Below are 22,555 nucleotides of genomic sequence, written 5' to 3'. Positions count from 1 at the left end.
ATCTTTTTATTCCATTAGAGCTGGAACCAGGCATCACCAACCTTCTCCCTGAGCTCTTGGTAACTAGAAAGGTTCTCTGAAGCCTACCAGTTGCCTGATGAGAAGTGAAGAATTTTACCTCTATATTATTGTAGCAATTCCTTAGTCCAGCGAAGAAAGTCCTTCTCAGTGCTTTTAAAACCAGTGTTCACTTATATAAATTACAGATCTCAAGCTTGATGTGCTGGAAAGGATGGTGTAGCTCCCACAACCTCTATTCTGTCCTTTGACTTGAATAATTTGGGTAGCTTGCTGTTTCTTGCAGTCACATATGTCCTAACGAAGCCTCTGGAAATTGGAATGTATCTAGAATTGTCACTAAAACATCATCAAATTTCACCTCTTCAAAATGTGAATATGATTTTGTTGCCTCCAGAACGTTCATATTTCTTTGGGAATCATAACGATTTTGCCAAAATGCAGCCTCTTCTTTAGTTTTATTTTAAAACAGTGACTTAATCAGAAAGGAGATCTATATTTAGCAAGGAGGGTGAAGGGTGACTCAGGAGGAGTAGGGTGAGGAAAAAAATGAGGAAAAACCAAAACTGTCCACATGAGCCTTTGCTGCTGGGTTGTGAGCTATTCTTATCCTGTCAGCACAATTAATGAAGGAAAAATAGTCCCCAGAAGAAATGTGGCTGCAGGCATGGATCTGCTCTCCCTCTCCCTCCCGCCAAGAGGGACAAGGTCTAGAGAAAGTTTCCCCAGTGGGAGTTACTGGGAAACTGACTCCTTGGCTGTGGGTAAAACTTTCTCTTTGTCAACCTCAGGAGCAAGTTAAGTTTGGGCCAAGAGTGTGCACAGAGCTGCAAATGCAAGGGAGAATCTCTCCCCTCAACTTGTTTACAGTATAGATGGGGAGAAAACATTTGCCCAGTAGAAATGATGACAGGATCTTACAAAGCAGTGGGTAATCCAGAGCTGGTCTGTGAGGTTCGCAGGTAAGAATCCTGGCAAGGGAAACTTTTCTTTCTGGGGTAGGTGAGAAAGACTTCAGGAGAAAGTAGATCCTGGGTGAACCTTAATGGAACGACAGCTACAGATTGATGGGGAGAGGAGGGAAAGACTATGGATGGAGGATGGAGTGTTGGAATGATGGGAGCAAGGCAGCCTGATTGGAGGGAGAGCTTTGTGTTGGGTTGTGGCAGTTAAAACGAAAAGATTTCTTTAGTTATGCCACTTGTATCTAAATGCCGATCACACTTGAATCCACCTTCCATAAAAGTGTTAACTATTGGTTTAGTCTTCCTAATCCAAAACAATATCCAACTTTATTTCATACATTACAGTTAGGTTCAGCTGAGATTTTGGATACTGCATAATTTTTTTGGTGAACTCAGAAAGAGATGAGAGAAAATATGCTAATAAGAAAATCACCTTCTCTTGTTTTTTAAAAGGAAACCTTAAATCAGTATTTCCATAACATTTCATTTTTTATTTATAATTTGCATACTCAAGGCCTAATTTTTCTTAGGTACTCATAGCAATGGGTAGGCACCTTGCAGTAATAAGAAAACCTTACATTTTACATTCACAAAGCATTTTCACATTTACTATCCCATTTGGGCAGTCAATACTGTTCCAAATTTTGATCCTTCCTGCTCAGGATTTTCCACAAAGTCACGGAGCTTAATAATGGAAGAACCCAAATTCAAGCCCAGGTCTCTTGACTCCCAGTCTACAGCCCTCCCCACCCCCGGACCACCCCACCTGTTTCAACAGCAGAAGTATCTATTGTATTGGCCAAGAGGAAAAAACAGCAATCCTCTACGTGGATGAGAACACACCAAGCCAGGGGCCCTCACTCACTGTGGTGGGAGCGTGAACTAATAAGCATCCTTTGAGAAAAGCAATTTGGCAAAACATATTAAGAACCTTAACACTATTCCTACTCTTTCACCAGTAATTCTACTTCGAGGAATCTGTCCTAAGTAATTAATGAGAGACGTAGCCAAAGATTTACGTAGAAACGTGTTTACTGGAACGCTATTTATAATATCTAACAATGGAGATTAGTTAAGAAGCTTATGGTACATTCCAATGATGGAATATTATTGAAGTCATTAAAAATCTCACTTTTGAAAATTATTGATAAGAAATAAATAGTTATGTGTCACATAACAACATTTTGGTCAACAACAGACCACATAAATGACCCTGGTCCTGTAAGATTAGTACTATACAGCCTAGGTGTGTAGTAGGCTACACCATCTAGGTTTGTGTAAGTGTACTGTATAGTGTTCGCAACAACAAAATCGCCTAATGACATCTTTCTCAGACTATATCCCTGTCAGTAAGCATGGCTGTGTTGAGAAGGTAGAAAGGAGCATCCTGATAGTGTAGCTAGCAGAGAAAAAAGAAATATACCAAAATGTTAACAATACTGAACTATGGGTATTGAGGTTACAAATAATAGTTTAAAAATTTGATACCATTTCCCATGTTTCTATAAAGAAGATGTGGTAATTTTATACTTAGAAAAAGATTGTATTTCAAATTTTAAAAACGGTAAAAGCATTTAGGTGAAACACTAACAATAAAGAGTGATTAGGGAATTTCAAATCCTCACTTTACCTAGACTGCTCTATAGTGTAGGTCCTGTGAATCTCAGGTCCTGACAAAACAAACAAACAAACAAACAAATGTAGTTCTGATTTGTTGCAGTTCTAAGGAGAAGATTAAGGATTTATGATATAGGATGAAAACTACAACTGCACTAGAGCATGTGGCAAATATTTAAAGCTAGAAAAGCTTGACTCTAAATGGTTGGCTCACTTCCACGCTCTAAGCAAGTCGTACTAAATGCGTAGGAGCTGGGCTCTTGGAAGCCTCGCCACAAGAAGTTCTTGAAAGTTCCTCTACCATGTAGTCATCTGGCTTCTCCCTTTACTGCCCTGACTTGTTCTGCATGATAGAGAGAAACAGACTCATCAGGGGGCAACACTCACAGCAAGCAAAACCCCAGAGAGATTTTGGAACTTCCTAGGCGAGAGAAAAAGAGGTAGAGAACTGGTGGGAAAAGCAGCTGAAGGATTCAGGGTTAACACTTTGCTTTTTTGAGGAGACTTCAGTCCTTGGAGCACTTCCAGTCTGAACTTGGAGAATTCATCAACAGGAAAACAAACAGCTGACATGCTCTGTATTTACTTGGCCTTTCTCAAGGTTGCAACATAAATTTCCCAACTTCGAAAGCTGTGGAGGCCGAGGAGACATTTTGTGAGTTCAGGGCATTTTCTCCAGTCTGTGTGACCCTCGTGGAGCTCCATTTTGGGAAAATGTAGGCACCAGCCTTCAGGGTCTGTGGAAGACAGTGCAGGTACTGTTGGACTCTCCTGGGGCAGACAGTGGGGGGGAAATGAGAGTCGGAAAACCTGAGTTCTAATGAGAGCTGCTGGGCTGCTTTGGAAAAATCCACTCATGCCATGGAAGCCAAAGCCCTGAGCCTTTCTCACTGGATGAATCCACAGCAGACTCGCCATGCAAAATGCCCAACGGTGTTTTAGTAAAGTGGTGTCTGACTTGTAATATAGCTCGATCAATTCTGGAAGCAACCTTCTTCACCACCACTGGAATATTTGTGTTCTCACTCCCAACATTTCCAATTAGCAGAGAAGCTAATGCTGGAAACTACCACATATAATCTAGAAAAAACTGTCAACGCAACATTATAAAAATTGAATATGTGTCAGGAGTGGATTTAGATTCTTTAGGTTAATATTATTTTTGCTATTAGGTAATGAACTGACAATTTACTTGCACTGTGTGATTAGGTTAATTTACTCCAGGATAATCTTGCATTTTAAAAATTAAAAATGGTTGCCATATCTTCTCATTATCAATCAAAGTAGCACTACAGAAACATCGCCATTTTGTACTCAATTGTGCTCTTATAGGCAGTCAAATAAGCACTAAAAATGACAAATTACCATGCTCGGGTAGACTCTCATGTTTAAGTACCTACAAATAACTGTCCATTTGTGAATGGTTAAACTTAATCAGTTATTTTCCCTATAAGCTAGATAACCTCTTCATAAATAGAAATCTACAAATAATATTATAGCAGTTTAAGTCTTATATATAATAATGCCGCAGTATGTAAAAAAAGAAAAAGGCTCACACACACAAAAGAAAGCTCAGTAGTTTATCTTTCTTTGACCTTCACAAATATAAGTGCTCTGTCCACGGCTCTCTAAATTGTTTAAGTCCTTTAATGATTCAAATGTGCTGATAACGTTCACTCACTGGAGCTATCTTCTGTTAATATTCTGAAAATTACTTTAATTAACCTTATTTCATCTTGTAGTCGTTATAGAACACTTTTATATATTTTAACTATGCATTAATTTGTTTCCTCATTAACCTTGGATCCTGCCCTTGGTAATTATGGTAATTTATAATTTGGGTTGAGGCAGGTGCTAGTGCACTAGAACAATATATATTGTGGGTTCTGTCAATAGCTGGAAGAGTCAGAATTCTTTAGTTTATAGGGCACAGAAAAAATAACTTGGAAGGGTGGAAGTCGAGGGAGCATGGTTCAGCAGAAAATTCCCAGGGATGGGTTTTATTTGGCCAGTGACTGTGACAGAAGAGCAGGGAGTCAGGTCCCCACCCGCCTCACCCCGACTCCTCCTCCTGGGATCAGAGAGGGAGGAATCTGATACAGAGGAAGAGGGCAAGGGGGAAAACCAGCCCCCAAACAGTGTCCATCATAATAATTAATCAAATTTATTTTAATATTTAATATTTTAATATGAAGAGCAGCTACTATGCCCCTACTCTGTCCCTTTCATTTCAGACACATCCAAACAGCCAAACACTGCCACCAGATAAACTGAGTCCCGGATTTTTACATCTGCATCCCCAATTTGCCACAACTTTCAAAAACCCAGGTCTCGACCCTCACTGGTTTTTCTAGAAATCCCATAGTATCCAATTCAACACCCCCCTGGCATAGGCACAGTGAGGCCACAGGGATGAAGATGCCAAGTTCCCTGCCCTCAGGGAGTTGATGGAGGGGCAGATGTTCAGGTGCAGAACTCATCAAGCCAGGTCAGCAGTGACGGGAGTAATTTGTGAGCATTCATGTCTTTTCTCTGGAAGTGCCGTGGTAGGCCAGAAGAGGGCGAAATTAATTTCAGCGCAGGGGACCCAGCTGGAATCACAAATGCTGCAAAGAACTCATTCTTCCTGATTCAACCAGGAGTCTGTGTGATTAAAATTCTCAGTTCTGCCCTCTCTGTATTAACATTGTCTTCATTTGAGCACATGATATTTAGCGACAGGAAATGATATCACATGAACCACTGAAGATAGTCTTCATATCTTAAGTATAATGTCTTATAGATGTCAGATTGACATCATTTGAAGAACCAGTGCTTTCAAAGAGAATTAATTCTTTCTGTTTAGTCTTCCGAGGCCCAGTGGTTTTCAAGATCTTGGTCTGCAGTCAGCCCCACTTTTGATGGAAGATTCTTATATACCCACAGAGACCATGGAGGAAGCAGGAGCTGGACTAGGAGGTTATGATATGCCAGGGGTGAGCCATTCGAAGATACCCATCCTCTGATGGTACATCTTACATCTCATATTGCTGCCATGGTTGAGGGGGGTGTATCTGTCTATAGGTACCCAGCAGAGTGGACGAAAGGTGTTATGTGAAAAGGAAAACTCTTGAGTGGTAAGAGTTTGGGCCAAGTCCTTCCTGGTCTAGGCAACTTTGCTCCAACATATAAGGATGAGTAGTGAGGGGCAGGGTCTACAGTGGGTGAGGGAGGGGCACCACCGTATTCCAGGACTCTCTCAGATCAGGGAAAGACCTTAAAGATCACTTCAATGCTCTTCTTTTACTGACTCTCAGGAAGATTGTGACAGGTTCACTTGTCACAGAATCAGAATTAGAGCAAGACCCCAGGGTCCGGGGGTGGGTGAGTGGAAGCCTTCATGGATGCCATCATCTTTCCTTGTGCATTATTTCTTGAAGGCTAACTATTTAACAAACAACCGAAATCCCAGTGGCTTAACACAACAGAAGTTATATCTTGCTCGTGGAACCGTTTACTGTCAGTGTTTGGTGGGCATCTCCATGCGGTGATTCAGGGACGAAAGCATCTTTTATTCTGCAGCTCCCCCATCCCAGAGGTCTTCAGAGTCAGTTGTTGGACTGAGACAGGCAGAGAGGGGGAGCAAAGGATTGTGTAGGAGAAAGACAGGAAGTGGGGTACCTCACTTCTACTCACATTCCACTGGCTGGAAGCCATTCACAAGACCACACCTTACTGCAAGTGAGGCTGGGAAATGTAGTCCTGCTGTGTGCACAGGAAGAAGATGGGATGGGTTTGGGCAAGCACACAGCAGTGGCCTTTTCAGTCTCTGGGAGGTTCATACTGAGTAGCGGAGGGCACATGATCTTTGCAGGTGGATGGACTTGGGCTTGGATATTGGTTTTGTGACCTTGGGTACAGAATTAACCTCTTCCAGCCTCAGTTTACTCAGGTGTGAAATGGGGATAGCTTGTGGGGTCACTGTGAGAGTGAAATGAGATAATGGATGTAAAATGTCTATGTCACATTACATTCTCACCTCGTTTCTATAAACCATTGGGACTAAATGGAGGGGGGAGGAGGAAGAAACAGAATGACTTCCTGTATCCCATTTTGACCAAACTCAAGACTGCCAAGCAGGACCCAGCTGAGTCCAGAAAACCTGCTCAATTAGACGCCAAGAGTGGTGGCACATTCCTCTATCTCTTGCTAAATTTCAATGTACTGTAATTCATTCTAATTGACCAAGGACTTTGAAAGGAAAAAAAGAAACCCCACAAGCAACCATTTTATTTGATTAATAAAAATTCAGTCACTTAGCATGCAGTTCCAGTAGGAGTTTTAAGCCTTCATACTCAGTCTGAGACTGTCACATCTAGAAAGCAGTGATTTTAGTATTTTCTTTTGAAAAAAATATATTTCTGGAGAGCAGTGAAAAGAGATGATCTAAACAGAAGTGTCACCTTTCACTTATGGATTTTGGTTCTCTCAGTGACTCCTGCTCGCAGGAGTGAAGAGAACCCCTTTCTCACCATTGGTAAGACCCTGAAGGGAGGACGTGCTCTGGTCTCACTGCATGCCCAGGGCTGGGGACATTAACGGCTTCAATAAACATTTGCTGATATTGAATTAATAAAGAAAGAAAGACAGGTACACAGCTAATAATAGTGAAAACAACCCTTTTGCCTGAAATATCAAGATTTAGGGGTGGGAGGACACACCCCTTCATTTTAGTTTTGGATTCCCCGAATGGGTTCTTCGATTGTAAAGCTAACAATGAAACGCACACACGTACACACTCCCCAGAGCAACATTCTACAGGGAGGTAAAACGAAGGAAGGGGAAGCCTGAATGTGTCCCTCTTTTTAAGGCACTGTCCTTTAAAATAACCTGCCAAGCCCAGCTAGTTAAGATGAGAGGCGACAGCATATTGAAAGTAATAAATAAGACGACGTCCAGGGCTCAGAAGGTTAACAGTTTTTTCAAGAAATTATTTTCCCAAGTCCAAGGGTAAAATGGCGCCTGAAATCACAAAACGTGGTCCTGTAGTGCCCCCTGGTGCCTTTTTCCTGGAAGTGACAAAGCCTGTGATTGTGCTCTAGTCTGAGCACAATAGTCTAATGACTATTAGTGTGATGCTTGATTTACTGATGAGTCTAGGACTTCCGGGGGCCGGGCGTACTTGGAGGGGGAGCAGGGGACCAGAGGGCAGGGAGAATCCTTTCTTTCAGCCCTTTTTCAAATGAGTTATCTCCACAGTGTCAAAATAATTAGTACATTAATACTGGTGTGAGGTTTAAAAACTGAAGCCATGTGTTATCTTGAAAAAAAAGCTCTTTCACCTCCAAAAAATTATCCACTTTTTAAAATTTTTCAGAAGGCAGATTATTAAGCAGTTTTGCCTATTAAGAGGTTCTTTCTAAATCAGTTGGACAGAGGACAGTTTTTAATTTCAGAGATTAATTATCACAGGTAATAATTGAGCCATTCTTTATTTTTTTTCTTGAGACCCATTCATTTAATTAAAAGATATGCGGAATGAGTCTATAAAATGAGAATGAAGATTGTGGACAAAATTAAAATATTGTAAAAGACAGCCTTTTGTCATTAAAAAGTATTGTTGAAATTTATTTCAATAAGTGTTCATATTCCTAGGAATGGGGAACTAGGTAAATTACACATATTTGGCAGGAGGAAGTGGTGGAAGGTAATCGTGACGAGTTTGAAGTTGTTCGTGATCTATTGATGTATCTGGCTTAACTCTAAAGGATACAGCCCAAATTGTGAAATGTGGTGGAAAAAGAAGGGTCTTTTCTTCTTCTACCCCCATCTGTGATAATGGACCTCAGTTTAATTCAGCTTGCAGGTGTTTAATGTGCAGGTCCAGGTGCCAGGTACTGTGGTTGGCTGTGGCATAGTGGAGTCCATCACCTTCAGGGGCTCCAGGCCCAGGAGGGAGACATGCTGGCAACACCTGCCATTCCCAATCTATAGGGTGGATGCTGGGCTAGAAAGAGAGCACGCAGAACGAGCCTCTAAGGATGGAGGAGTCAGGGGACGCTTGCCTGGAGGATGTGATCTTAGGAGACAGGAATTAGCCAGGTGAGAAAGAGGGTCAAGGGCATTATAGGAACAGGCACTGACCGGCACAGGCAAAGGAGCCAGTTTAGCCCTTCTGTCTAGAAGGGTGTGCGAAGGGAAGGAGGGATAAGCCTCAAGAGGGTCTCTAGTGTGCTGTACTAAACCTAGGAGTTTTATAACCAAAAGCCCTGGGGAGCTCTGGAGGGTGTAGGCAGGAGAGCGACATGAGCAGCCGGTAGCCTATAGAGGGTGGGTTGGAGGGGAACCAGCTGAGACAGACAACAGATTTTCAGTGAAACAACAGTGTGTCATCTCCAGTTCTCTCTCCTGGCTTTGTGTGCACAGTTACTGATGCTCATGGAGATCCTTGTAACGTGAGGAGGGAGCTCAGAGGAAAGAAAAGGCAGGAGCTTTGGAACTTGATGGTCCTCATTCAAACCCTGGCTTGGCCCTTGCCAACCTGGGCCTGTCTCCTCACCTCCTGACCTCTGTCAGTAAATTGGGCACAATAATACCTACTTTACAGGATTGGAGAAGGCGTATGAGATGTGATTGGCAGAGGGGCTGCCACATTGCAGGTGCCCTATAAATGGTACTTAACTTTGCTTAAGTGAAAATGATTCATAGCATAAAAGCTCCACACCAAGCCCCACCCCTGTACGTGATCTCACAGCATCCTGAAACCATCCCAGTGGTGCGGTTCTGTATTTTTATATGATTATACAATTAATGTCGGCTCCTTCTTCTGACCTGTGAGCCCCATGAGGGCTGGGGCTGTGTCTACTTTGTCACCTGGTTTAGGTGCACCATAGGTGCTAAAAATAGCCATCAACCCAAATCCGGAACACTGACAATGAAATGCTGGCAGCATGTGGAGCAACAAGGACTCTCATTCGTTGCTGGTGGGAATGAAAAATGGTGCAGCCACTTTGGAAGACAGTTTAGAGATTTCTTACAAAGCTAAACATGCTCTTCCCACACGATCCAGCAACTGCCTTCAGTGGTATTTACCCAAAGAAGCTGAACTTATGTCCACACAAAAACCTACACACAGATGTTGATAGCAGCTTTATTCATAGTTGCTGAAACTCAGAAGCAACCAAGATTCCCTTCGGTGAGTGAATGGATAAATAAGCTGTGGTACATCCAGACAATGGGATCCAGTGCTAAAAAGAAATGAGCTATTAAGCCATGAAAAGACATGGAGGAACTTTAAATGCATATTGCTCAGTGAGAACAGCCAGTCTGAAAAGACTACGTATGGTATGATTCCAACTGTATGGTATTCTGGAAAACTATGGAGACAATAAAAAGACCAGTGATTGCCAGGGGTGGGGTTGGGGGGCGATGAGCAGGTGGAACACAGAGGATTTTGGGGCCAGTGAAAATATTCTGTATGATACTATGATGATGTGTGCATGTTATTATATGTTTGTCCAAACTCATAGAATGTACCCCACCAAGAGTGAACTGTAATGTAAATATGGACTCTGGGTGACAATGATGTGTCACTGCAGGATCATTGATGGTAATGAACGTACCACTCTGGTGGGGGATGTTGATAGTGGGGGAGGCTATGCATGTTAGCAGGGCAGGGAGCATATGGGTAATCTCTGTACCTTCCTCTTTATTTTGCTGTGAACCTAAAACTACTCTAAAAAAATAGTCTTAAAAAAATTGCCATCAAATGAAGGATAAAGGAGAACACCTGGGGACAGCTCTGCCAACATCTCATCTTGCTGGGGTGATGACAACACTAAAAAATGGTAAAAGAACCCTCTGCTTTGGGACAATATTTTCCATAACCCTATGATTTGGGGACTAATAACTTGTTTTGGAAAGTTCGTTGAGTTAGAGGCATTAGTGTCCTCTTGGTAACCAGGTGGGAGGACAGAGTAATGGTTGAGAGAGCTGGTTTCTGAGTCCGGAAGACCCAGCCTGGAGTCCAATCTCACTGCAAACTTCTTACCTCCATTTGCTCATGTGCAGAGTAGGGGTGAGATGCTTTATTTGCAGAGTCATTCGAGGATTAAACACGGTAACCCATTAAAGCCTTTAGCACACACTCATACCTATTATTATTGATTGTTGAATTTGCTGATGAAAAAACATCTTTCAGCTTCTGGTTCACTGTTCTGTAAGGCAGGAAAGACAAATAGCAGTACTCACATTTATTCTCTGCAGCAAAGACAGACTATCCTGAACTCAGCTTTAAATTTAAAAAGAATCTTAAAAACAGTAATTCCTTTTGCATCACTAAATTCACATCAAAACTTAGTGTGTAGACAGAAGTTGTAGAGAACTGTAATTAGTTAATACTTACTATGTGCTGTTTCCAGGTTTCACATAGCATTCTTTGAATGTATAATGTGTATACGTATTTTCATGAAATAAAGAAGTTAATGCATTTCTCTTTCTCTATAAATATAAATATAAACATACTTATTTATTTTCATACAAACATGAAAACAATGAAAGACTGGATGAGTTTGACTACATTCCCAGGCCAATCCTGTGTTGGTGCCAGGACTAAAATCTTAGTTTCCTGGGGTGTTTTATGAGCAACTTTTGGTGTAGTTTAATTGTTTGTGCAATGTCTTCCTGTCCTTCCTTCTTCCTTCTTTCCTTCCTTCTTCCTGCCTTCCTACCTGCCATCACTCCTTCCTTCTTCCCTCCATTCGTCAAACATGGGTTGAGGGTTTGCCACATGCCTACAGTGTAGCAGGGGCTGCTGACGCAAAGACAAGCCCATGTTCTGAAGAAGCTCAGAGTCTAGGGCAGAGGTTCTCAGAAGGGTGTCGGGGTGAACTCTATGGTGTGTTTTAGAAATTTGGAACGATGTTTTTGGTGGTCACAGAAATGGAGGGGGTGGTGAAAATATTCAATGGACAGAGGCCAGTGTTGCTGGAGGTCCCATATACCTAAGACAATACACACGACAAAGGATTGTCCTACCTTCTGCACAACTGTCAGATGTCCTGCCAGATAGGTGAAAAACCTTTTTATAATTATCTGAGCCTACTTTTATATTTAAACAGAAAGATTTAGAGTTAAAAAATTTTTTTTTGGCACTCTGAATTTTACACCATGAAAATGAAGAGAAGATTTTACCTGGTTATATTCAGACCCTTACTAAGAGTTTCTCTGCTCTTAGTATGGGACAAGCACTGCCCATGGCATTTGAGTCACCGACATAGCGTGCCTCTGTGGTCCACACTCTTAGCTGCAACATCCGTGGGGGATCCACGCAGAGGAGCAAGCACTGGCTGCAGCCTCATGTCTTCTCGGACTCATGCTGGAGTGTTTACTTGTTGACTATATATGTTTTACTACAAATTACTTTCATTTTTATATTACAGATAGGGCATTACATTGATTTTTGCTGTTGGTGTTAAACTTACGTATTTAAGTAGGTTATGCATGAATTTCACTTCTGGAGAGAAAAGGAAGGTGTTATAGAAGATTTATTATGAAAAGGAGTTATAGGGTAAGAGGTAAAGGGTAAGGACCACTGATGGGAGGAGAGAGATGGGAAAAGAGGTCAGCATCAGCTTCATGCTGGAGGGGCGAGTTAGAGCAGGGCCCCTGGCTGGACCGGGAGCCGAGACGCCAAATGAAAATCGACTAAAGCACATTAATTTAAAATGCTGCTAGGATTGACATACTAACCAGAAAGAAAAAATCATAAACATTCAAGCCCAAATGTCTTCTAGCTAGCATCAGAGAGTGGTAAGAGCTCAATGCTCTGAACTTGATGTTTCCTTACCTTCTTTGAACCTCAGTTCCCACACCTGTAAAATAATGGGACTGGGTTCAATTACCTGTCGGCTGCCTTTCTTTTCTAAAATTCTATGAATCATCTACAGCGGCCGTTCTTACACTAAATCTGCCTCATTTTTCTTAGATCCTGATAACGAATTTGATAAAGAAGTATGGATTTTGTTTCATATTGTTTTCCAGTAGAATTTTTAAGACTGCTTTTAAAAGATAAAGATCCGGCAGAAGGTGAAACAAAACTCTGTAATTTCTATAAATCCGCAATTGTATGGAATTTTTACTCAGCATAAAACTACTGAGCAGAGTTTAATGAAGATGTATGAGTTTCAAATCGAGCTCTGCTGATCATTAGCTGTGTGACCTTAAGCTAGTTGCTTAACTTCTCTTCTCAAAATAGGAATAATAATTACCCCTAGTACCTATATTAATAATAATTATCCCTAATAAGTACCTCTAGCACAGTGAGATTTAAATGAGATAATGCTTATAAAGTACTTAAAATATACCATGCCATTCAGTTTTGCAAAATGAAAAAATTCTAAAGATCTGTTGCACAACAACGTGAAAACACTTAACATCACTGAAATGTACACTTAAAAATGGTTAAGATAGTAAATTTTCTGTTATTTTTTTACCACAATTTTAAAAATTGGAGATATATATATATATATCATGCTGTGTACTAAGTGCTTAATAAATAAACTGTACCTATTATCATGCTACTTATTTTTGTTTTCAGGTAGGTCTCAGCCTGCCCGTACATTTATCCCACAAACAAGGACCATGCGCCTGTATGCAAGACACCTGTACATAGGCGGGGCAGATCCAGAGAATAACAACGCTGCTGACCTCAAGAAGCTGAGGCTCTAGAAGGGGAGAAAGAGGCATAAAGAATTGCCACTGAGGGTGTGAAGTGCTGTAGCAGAAATGTGACCAGCAAGCTCTGGAAACTCTGTGGAACAGCTTTATACTCTCTGAGTGCTTATTGTGGGGAGACTCTGGGGTAAGGGGGCAGATAAATAAGGGGAACAGTTGGAGATGGCCTTCTGGGATGTTTGGGGCCTTTGTCTTGGAGGACAAAATGGAGCTGGCCAGGCAGAGACGATGCTTCTGGATTCTCTGACATGGTGACTGGGGGAATGCTGGCTCTGCCTGTGCCACTGAGATGATTACGCTGGGGATAGATGAAAAAACCTGCACGTTAAACACGGCAACAGATGCCACCAGAAGCGAAAAGGCTCAGCCTTGTTTTGCTCAAGGAGGACCAAACTACCATAATTTAAAAATGCCACCATTCCTTCCACTGAAGCCAGGGCTTATCCATCACTAGGAGCATATGGATCTGCGCCCTGTGCGTGCCACATGCGGTCCCAGCGGGGAGGCGCGCTGTGCCCATTGCTCGCTCATGCCTGTGGGCCCGGCCTTCACAGCATCTAGAAGCTAATTAGGATGGCATTTCCATCTACTTGCAATTCGCTAACCCAACTCGGGGAGACAAGCTCCCTCCCACCCCCACCCACGCAGCTGTGAGATGAGATGGGGAGTGATGGGCCTTCCCTGTGCTGCCCCCACTAACACTTGAGTTAACCTGCATCTGGGCCTCATGACTCAACAAATTATTTTGTGCATGTGCTTTATTGCAGACTAGTGGTTATAATAAAATCAGTTCTATTCCACATTATTGGTTCATAATTAGAATTACGTGAACAAAACAGATACAATCTCACCAAGTCTTCTATGGCTGAACAACTGAACTGATGCACAAATGCTTCCGGTTTGTTTTCACTCTAGTTTCATTTTCAGGTTGTTTTCAAAGCCCTTGAAAAAATAAGACCTATTTAAACTGAATTTTCCTACAGCTCTTAGGTAGGGTGACTATATAATTTAGCATCCAAACTGGGACAATTGTGAAAGTGAAGGAGAAGCTATTAATAATTAAGCCAGTTCAGTGGCATTAGCCAGAACTGCCCCAGGCAAACTACCATGGGTGCTTACCCTACTTTTAGAGGCAAGCCACCCGTCTCTGACACTTGTGGATTTGTCTTGCTAAGCAATGCTACTTTCCTAGTTGTTTTTTTTAAATGTTAATTTGGGGAAGTAAATTAATTTTGTAAATTAAAAATTTTCCCTTGCTGTACGGGTGATACTGTGCAACTTCAGAACAAATTTGAGAAATTAAAATGACAAGAAGCAGGGGCTAGCCTGGTGGCACAGTGGTTAAGTTTGTGCACTCTGCTTCAGTGGCCTGGGGTTCACAGGTTCAGATCCTGGGCACAGACCTATACACCACTCGTCAAACCATGCTGTGGTGGTGACCCACATACAAAACAGAAGAAGGTTGGCATGGATGTTAGCTCAGGGACAATCTTCCTCACCAAAAAAAAAAAAAAAAAAGTAGTAATGACAAGAAGCAAAGAGTATATTGACATCAAAACATATATGATTGCTTGAGACTTTCTTTGACAAGACTACTGCAAGGGGTGAGGGGAAATCTGGGCCGGGATTTCTTTACTCCAAACTTGTGACCTGGACCAAAATATGAAAATGTCCTTATCTTCACCTAAGGCATGGGCAACTTTCACAAAGTAATATTACAGTCTCTCTCCATTCCACAGAAGTCAGATTTGAACAAATGGAAAGTTCAGCCTTTGGTTTGAAAACGGAATATACATCAGTAAACATGAGAATTTGTTTTTCTTGGAAATAACCTTCATTTAGAACTATCCAGGTATCCAGAGATCCTGACCTCAACTCTAGGTTGATTCAAGTGAAACTGGCTATTTAGTATCCCTGCCTTCAAGGCTGCCACCTGCCATCCATTATCCACTCTTGGCTAGCCAAGGAATGATTTTCTGTATTAAACTATGAGACTTTCTGCTTTTGGTTTCTCCAGTGATCCTGAAACATGTGAACCTGAGGCAAAAAGGTAAAGTACCTTTGGGTCCTTGAAGCAGCAGTGATTTCTACAGATGCAAGCACTACATCTAAGATTCCGTCCTGCCCTCTGCCCTACCTGTCACACAGGCTTGTGTGAAGACCAGTTGTGATAATAATACATGGTATATGGACATATCTTGCTAACTGTAAAGCACCATAACACCGTGAGTTATTCTTCTTAATTCAGTGTTTTCTGGATGGAGTTGAAATATTTTGGTGGTCGCAGAATGAACTGTAGCATATCCAAATCCGTGTATGATAAATTGTGTTTTCACAGGGTTATGCTCTGCTGAAATGTTGTTTACATAGTTCTCTGTCAGAAGCATCCTACACTTAGCAAGGTAGGTAGTGGCCTCAAATCAAGGCATATATGGGGTCCTGGTGAGCTCTAGAGAATAAAGGACTGTCAAGGAAAGAAAGGAAGAAAAGGAAGGAAGAGAAAGAAAGAGAGAGAGAGAGAAGGAAAGTAAGAACTCTTGATGGTTTCAACAGAACAATTTGCAATTCCTCCTAAGTGAGCAGGGGCAACCACCCATGTGACCACCCGAAAGAAAATCTTGGTAGAATGAGGTTATATTTTCTCTCAAGACAAGAAGGTAGAACACGGCAGGTGAATTGGAATTGCGCTTCCACCTTGCAGTGTGTGGAAAAGATTTGATCTCCCTCCACTGAGTGATGGGTCTCAGGCACCCGTACTGACATGGGCGGGGCATCGCTGCAGAGGGACAGCTGAAGCCCACGAACCAGACGCCTCCTGCAAAGAACTGTTGATAAAACAAATCTTCATCGACATACAAATTATCATCTTTTATCAAGATTGTTCTTTCTCCTATCTCATGATAAATATGTCTGTGTTGTGTGTGTGTGTGTGTGTGGTGGTGGGTGTGTGCTGTCGAGTGAGTGCATGTGTGTGTTTGATATCTCATCTGGTGTGATTAAGGGAGAAAATGAGGGGCCCTGTTCTTTGTTTATTTTGCAGATAAATCTCGTCTCTAATCCGGATGCAGAGAGACGTCTTGTGCCGAGGAAAGGAAGACCCCTACCCTCATGACATCCATATAAATCACGGGTTTTATTTCTCTGCTGTGAGGGGCATTACAGATTGGAGCAACGTTGCAGACTCTCATTGGGTGATGCTTCATTACTTGGCAGAAAATCCCCAGGGCCAAAGTGTTATTTAAATGTGCGATGAAAATAAATGTGCTTTATACGTGTGTCGTCTGTGGAGACGTTCTTCCTGGGACTCCAGGTGCTGTTGTGCATCAGGATTAGAGCCTCAATTTATCACCAGTTCAAGCGACACACGTGCTTCATGACAGGCCGTCGTGTACAGCCCCAAAAGTTCCAGAAAGGAGACAGTGTTTGCTGAGCAGTGGGTTTTAGATATTGAGTGGGAGAGTCGACTTTTATGGGCTGAGAATGTGCGTGCGCACGCTTGTGTGTGCGCACGCACATGTGTGCTTATGTTGAGCCTGGACCACATTCATTTGAAGGGTACCGGGAACAGACACACTGTACTCAGATGCATCAATTTCCGATGGCAGTAGAATGGTGTTCTGGTCAAAAAAGAGAAAGAAGAAAGCACAGTCTGCATTTCAGCCCAAGGCTGGGGCCCACATGTTTAGCTCAAAGTGAGTGGAAATCTCTGAAAAGTAGCTTTGGGCTCATAAATGTCAGCAGGCCTTCAGCTCAAATGGGATTTGATTAGCAGGAAGCAGTATGGTTGAGATGTTTCCATTACTAAAGAAAGAGGCACAGGGAAAGGCTTAAGGGGGTGAAGAAGGTCCCCCAGGCACCTAAGCAGAGCCTTGGTGACCACTGCCTTTCCCAGTGGGCTTTCACTGAGCCTCAGAAAACGTGGGGCTGACTGTGACCCCTACCACATGCCATGGGGTGCCACCATTGCTCCAGACAAGGAGACTCGAGGTTGGGAGAGGTGGCAGAGCTGAGATTAGACACCTTTGATTGGACACTCGATATTTAACAGGCCATATACAAGACACAAGATCCTGCGTTGATCCGAACTACAGCCCTGCCTTTATGCCCATTTTAAAAATGAGGAAACTGAGGGCCACGGAGGTAAACATCCCATAGTTTGGAACTCTAGAGGCCCAGAGAATGCAGGTCTTCTGCTTCCAGAATTCCTCATCTCTGGACATTCACTGAACTGATAGCAGCTTGTGTTTTGCTGTCTTGTCTCCGGCTCCCCTAACCTCTGTTTTTCTTCAAGATTAAGGGTTCTACATGATATCTCAAATCGTAAGAAGCTACATCAAATCCTTTGTTAGATTGATGAGGGGAAGCAAATAAAGGAGCTTACAAATACACCCTATTAGGCTTTTATTTCAAAGAAGAGATGGTGGAGGGAGTGGGTGAAATGGGTGAAGAGAGTCAAAAAGTAAAAACTGCCAGTTATAAAATAAATAAGTCCTGTGGGTGCAATGTATAGCATCGTGACTATAGTTAATAATACTGTATTGCGTATTTAAAAGTTGCTAAGAGATCTTAAAAGTTCCCATCGCAAGAAAAAAAATTTTTGTAACTATCTTAACTAGAATTATTGTCATGATCATTTCACGGTGTATACAAATATCAAATCATTATGTTGTACACCTGAAACTAATATAATGTTATATGTCAATTATACCTCAAATTAAAAAACAAAATTTTAAAAAGAAAAAGAGACAGTAACTCTGGGAGCCTAAATAGGAAGCCTTTGTTTGTTTGTTTTGGTGAGGAAGATTATCCCTGAGCTAACATCTGTGCCAATCTTCCTCTATTTTCTATGTGGGACGCCGCCACAGCCTGGCTTGTGAGGGGTGTGCAGGTCCGCACCCAGGATCTGAACCCGAGAACCACAGGCCACTGAAGCGGAGTGCACAAACTTAACCACTATGCTACAGGGCCAGCCCCGGAAGCCTTTTTTTATTACTTTTAATTTTGAAATAATTTCAGATCCACACTAAGTTGCAAAAATAGTACCAAGAATTCTTGTATACCCTTCATTCATTTCCTCAAATGTTAATATTTTACCATGTGTACTTTATCATTTTGTGTGTGTGTGTGTGTGTGAATATTTTTCTGAGTGGTTTTTTTTTTTCTCTTAAAGATTGGCACCTGAGCTAACAAGTGTGGACAATGTTTTTTTTTTTTTTTTCTGCTTTATCTCCCCAAATGCCCCCTGGTACATAGCTGTATATCTTAGTTGCAGGTCCTTCTAGTTGTGGCACATGGGACGCCACCTCAACGTGGCCTGACGAGTGGGGCTATGTCCGCGCCCAGGATCGAAACCCTGTGCCGCCGCAGCAGAGTGAGCGAACTTAACTACTCCGCCACGGGGCCAGCCACCTGAGTGGTTTGAGAGTAAGTTGTAGACAGGGTGCCACTTTATTCCTGAATTTATTTATGCACCCGCAGTGCAGTTATTAAATCCAGGAGATGATCATTGCTACAGTATCATCATCTAGCTTACAGACCTTATTCTATTTTCAGTAATTGTCCTATTAATGTCTTTTCTAGAATTTTTTTTTAACCTACTTCGGGTTCCTGTGAGACTTTTTCACTTGCGTGGACTTGCCTGAGTTTGCTAAAGTTTTAGACTATTCAACTAAAACCAAAATATTACCTTTTATGTAGATACAATTCTCTCTCTATAATTGTAATTAAATGTCCATAACTTACAAACTAAAAATCATTATATCCTTGAACCAAAAACTAAAACCAGATTGTGAGTTCCTCATGCATTTCCACTCAGCGTGAAGTCTCTTTACAGATCTGTGTGGCCCCTTGGGAGCTGCACATTTTCCTCCTCAGAAGTTTCTGAAAGTGTCAGCAAGGACTTTGGCTCTGACCCAGCGTGGGTCAAAAAAGGGTCCAGAGGGCTTTTTGGCAAAGTGTTATGAGAAAGGGCAATTTGGTCTATAATTGTGTTTTTGTGAAACTCAGTTCCTGGTGAAGTTGTGATGCTGGAGGTGTCACTCATTATAGCTGCCGAGCGTAGGTCATCGGGCTCCCATGATCAAATTGTGTCCTAAGACCCAGAGATAGACAAGTGACAGAAGGAAAAGACAACACTGCTCAAGGATTTAGTGCTGTCCACCGAGGAGGCTTAGCGAAACGCCTTTATAATGCCGGTGTTGACAGACAGGACTAGTGTCTGTTTTATGGGCTATCAGCTGAGTTACGTCAGGCTTCTCCTGTGGGGAGCGGTTATGTTTCAGCCGACGTGATGTGACCTGTGGTTTATCCAAATCGGGGTAATAATAAGCTCTGTTATAAGGCCGTCTACTTTTCTGTCTATGCTCAAATATAGTGAACCTGTTACAAAACCAAGCAAATAAGGGCTTCTGTTTCTCCACTTGGTGCACAGTGCGGGTGTGAGAGAAATCACTGTGCACCCCTCCAAGACGTATCCATGCAGAAAGTTTGTAAAAGCTCTTTATTCCTCGTAGGGAAATCATTTTAGTCTTAGGAAGGAAACACATGGCTTTCTTCTTACAGCTTCAAGCTCCTTGCTCCCAGTTGCGTTTATTTCCCGTGGCCTGGCGCTGATGAAAGGAGACTTTGATGAGCGGCATGAGCGGTCACTCCAGAGGGAAGGATGCAGAAAGACTCGACTTTTTGGAAGGTGCTCATTTGAGAATATTTCTGCCTTATCTCCAAGACACATCCCAGAGAAACATCGCTGGCTTTGGATGAAGAGCCCATGGGGCCTGCTTCGCCTGCCAGAAGAACTTTCTATGGGTTGGAGTCCTCAGAGAAGTGCTATTGGGGAGACAAACCAGCTCCCACGTTCAGACGGCTTGTCTCTCCCAGTCCCTCCTGGGCCTGGTATACTTTAAAGCAAATTCCTACCTTTTTTGTTTAAATTTCTTTTTAAAGGTGTTAGCAATCTGTCTTACGTTCTCCCACCCCTGCTGGGATTTATGATCCAGTCCGTATTTTACTGCCTGATCTTGGCAGGCTCCCCTCGTTGAAATTCAAACCGAAGCAACCTGATGGGGGAGCAGACATAAAAATATTAATTTGGTGGATATTAAAAAAAATCACACTGGTTATAAATCAGGGGCTGTCTACTGGTTCCTTTCATCATCTAAATGGTCCTTCTAACCAGACCACAAATCTTATTGGGGGGGAGAAGGGGGTTTGGAAGGTGGGGGTTCCCTTCCTGAGCTTTTGGAGACAGCTTCCATCCAACACTTCCTCAAACCTGGCTTTGTTTCTAAAGGTAATAAAAAGTGAGTACTTCTGGTACAGGCAGGCTAATTAGCTGGCCTCACAGAACAGACCGGGCCTAAAAGAAAGTTGGCTTGGTCTAAAAGAAATCAAGTTGTGGAAATGTCTAAATTTTGATTAAAAATAGGGCTTGGGAGACTCGGGAGGAAGGTTCTGCTTCTCCAAGGCTGAGGAGCCCATTTTCTTACGATGGTGGTGGAGTGAGAAGCGATGAAGCAGGGTTGGGATGGTGTGCGAGGATCAGGAACAGCAGACCACAGCATGTATATACCTGTGAGGCTGAGGCTGAGGATGGCGTGCTCCTATCTCCACTGATACCTCCCACGCCAGCCCTTGGATCTGAATAGGGAGCCATCACTAGCTATGGCAAGGAGAAGGAAGACAGTTACATTCCTGTGGGGTAGAATTAAGAAAAAGTGGCAGAGAATTTCTCTTCCTATAATAAGATTTTAATGGACTCTTTCATTTCCATCTTACAGCTGATCTTTACATTTAAAAGACTCTTGATAGGTACTTTAAAATTTCATGAAAACTCCGGGAATTGGTTTTTAAAGACTGTGGATGGTTGGAAGCTAAATACTTCTATAAAAGGTGCTAATAAAAATGGAAAGATGTCCTTATTACAAATATTCACATATGCAAATGGATTGTAGCTACGATGAGAAATTCATTAGTGTTCTAGAGGTCCAAGGTTTTTCTTAATGGCACAATATCTAATAAAGCAAACAAATCAGAAATTCAACCCAGCCAGGCTCGCAACTAAAAGTGTGTGCTGTAAGGGAGCACCAACTACATCTGGATCTCGAGATTAAAGAGAAAGAAAATTTGGTAGCTGGAAAAGGAGCAACTAGTTTTCTATAAATATCAAAGCAAGTTCTTGATTCAAAACACTACCATGATTGCAAGAAGAAAAATGATGGTAGACCAATTTTTTTTAAAGGGAAAACATTTCTAACCAACAATTGATTCATATTACTTCTCTGCCATCTTTATAGGCAGCGTTAAAGAAGGTGCCTCATTTTTGCCTAAAGACTATAATGATGAGAATTATTTCATCTTAAACAGAGACTTTTCTACTTGGTTACCAGGCAATCTAATACTGACAGTGCCTTGGACTTGAAAAATGATGTTCTCATCTCTAAGAAATGGAAGATGGAAGAAGGCACAGTCATTCTGAGCTTCACTCTAAAGCAATTATGAGCTCTTCACAACTCTGAGACAAGAATTGATTTTTATTTTTAGATTATTAAGCTGTGGGTGTAAGGAAGTCAGGATATGTGACCTAGTTTTGACCTTGTACTCTCCTTGAATTGATTCAATATTGAAAAGGAAAACGTTTAAAAAAGCGTTCCTGCCTTATAATCGCTCCAAATTTACTTTGCTTCTTTCCTGCTTTTACCAAAATCTTCATGCTCTTAAAGACAGATGAACAAACAGGATAGTGTGTGGGGTATATTGGAAGAGGACATAAACCTATCGGAATTAACTGCAATGTCCTAAAGAAACCTAGAAATAAGGAAACTTCCAAAAGGTAGTGCTGTTATGTTAGCTATGTCTCAGGCCATCCGCAACACACTTCCTCTCCTGCATCCAGAATACGAAGGGTCCGGCTTTTATATCCACATTGTGGGCACTCACTTTAGTAATTGTTTTTGGAAGTAGAGGTATTTACATATACATGCATGTGCTGAATTTAATTGCCCCAGTAAGCCTAGAAGGGTCCTCTGGCTAGATTAAATGCCCCACCCAAGAGGTGGAAGGACCCATGTAATTGTGTGTCCCCGTGGGTCACCATGCTTCCTTCTCTGACCCCTCCGAACAGCTCAGACACGTGCCCAGATTGGGCCAACTTTCAATTTTAAATACAGTCTGGAGTGCAGAGTCTAGAGCCCACCAGTTTTCTCCCACCCCAACCTGGACCTCTAGCAGGCCCACACCGTCCCTGT

The 22,555-nt window shown here is 42.1% G+C and overlaps 1 long non-coding RNA gene across 2 annotated transcripts; it reads left to right on the top strand.

Annotated features, from left to right (window-relative positions):
• Positions 1 to 3,245: 3,245 nt before the first annotated feature.
• On the top strand, positions 3,246 to 16,634 carry LOC124243893 (uncharacterized). Of its 2 annotated transcripts, XR_006889797.1 has the most exons (5): positions 3,246 to 3,355; positions 13,177 to 13,440; positions 15,331 to 15,538; positions 15,652 to 15,715; positions 16,354 to 16,634. It is a non-coding gene; the product is annotated as an uncharacterized LOC124243893 (long non-coding RNA). The 2 variants fall into 2 exon arrangements; XR_006889798.1 differs by lacking the exon at positions 13,177 to 13,440.
• The last annotated feature ends 5,921 nt before the right edge of the window (positions 16,635 to 22,555 follow it).

Source organism: Equus quagga, chromosome 8 (genome assembly GCF_021613505.1).
Source record: "Equus quagga isolate Etosha38 chromosome 8, UCLA_HA_Equagga_1.0, whole genome shotgun sequence".
Lineage (NCBI taxonomy): Eukaryota > Metazoa > Chordata > Mammalia > Perissodactyla > Equidae > Equus > Equus quagga.
Note: the sequence above shows the minus strand (reverse complement) of the source record. Positions and strands in the feature narration are given on the sequence as shown.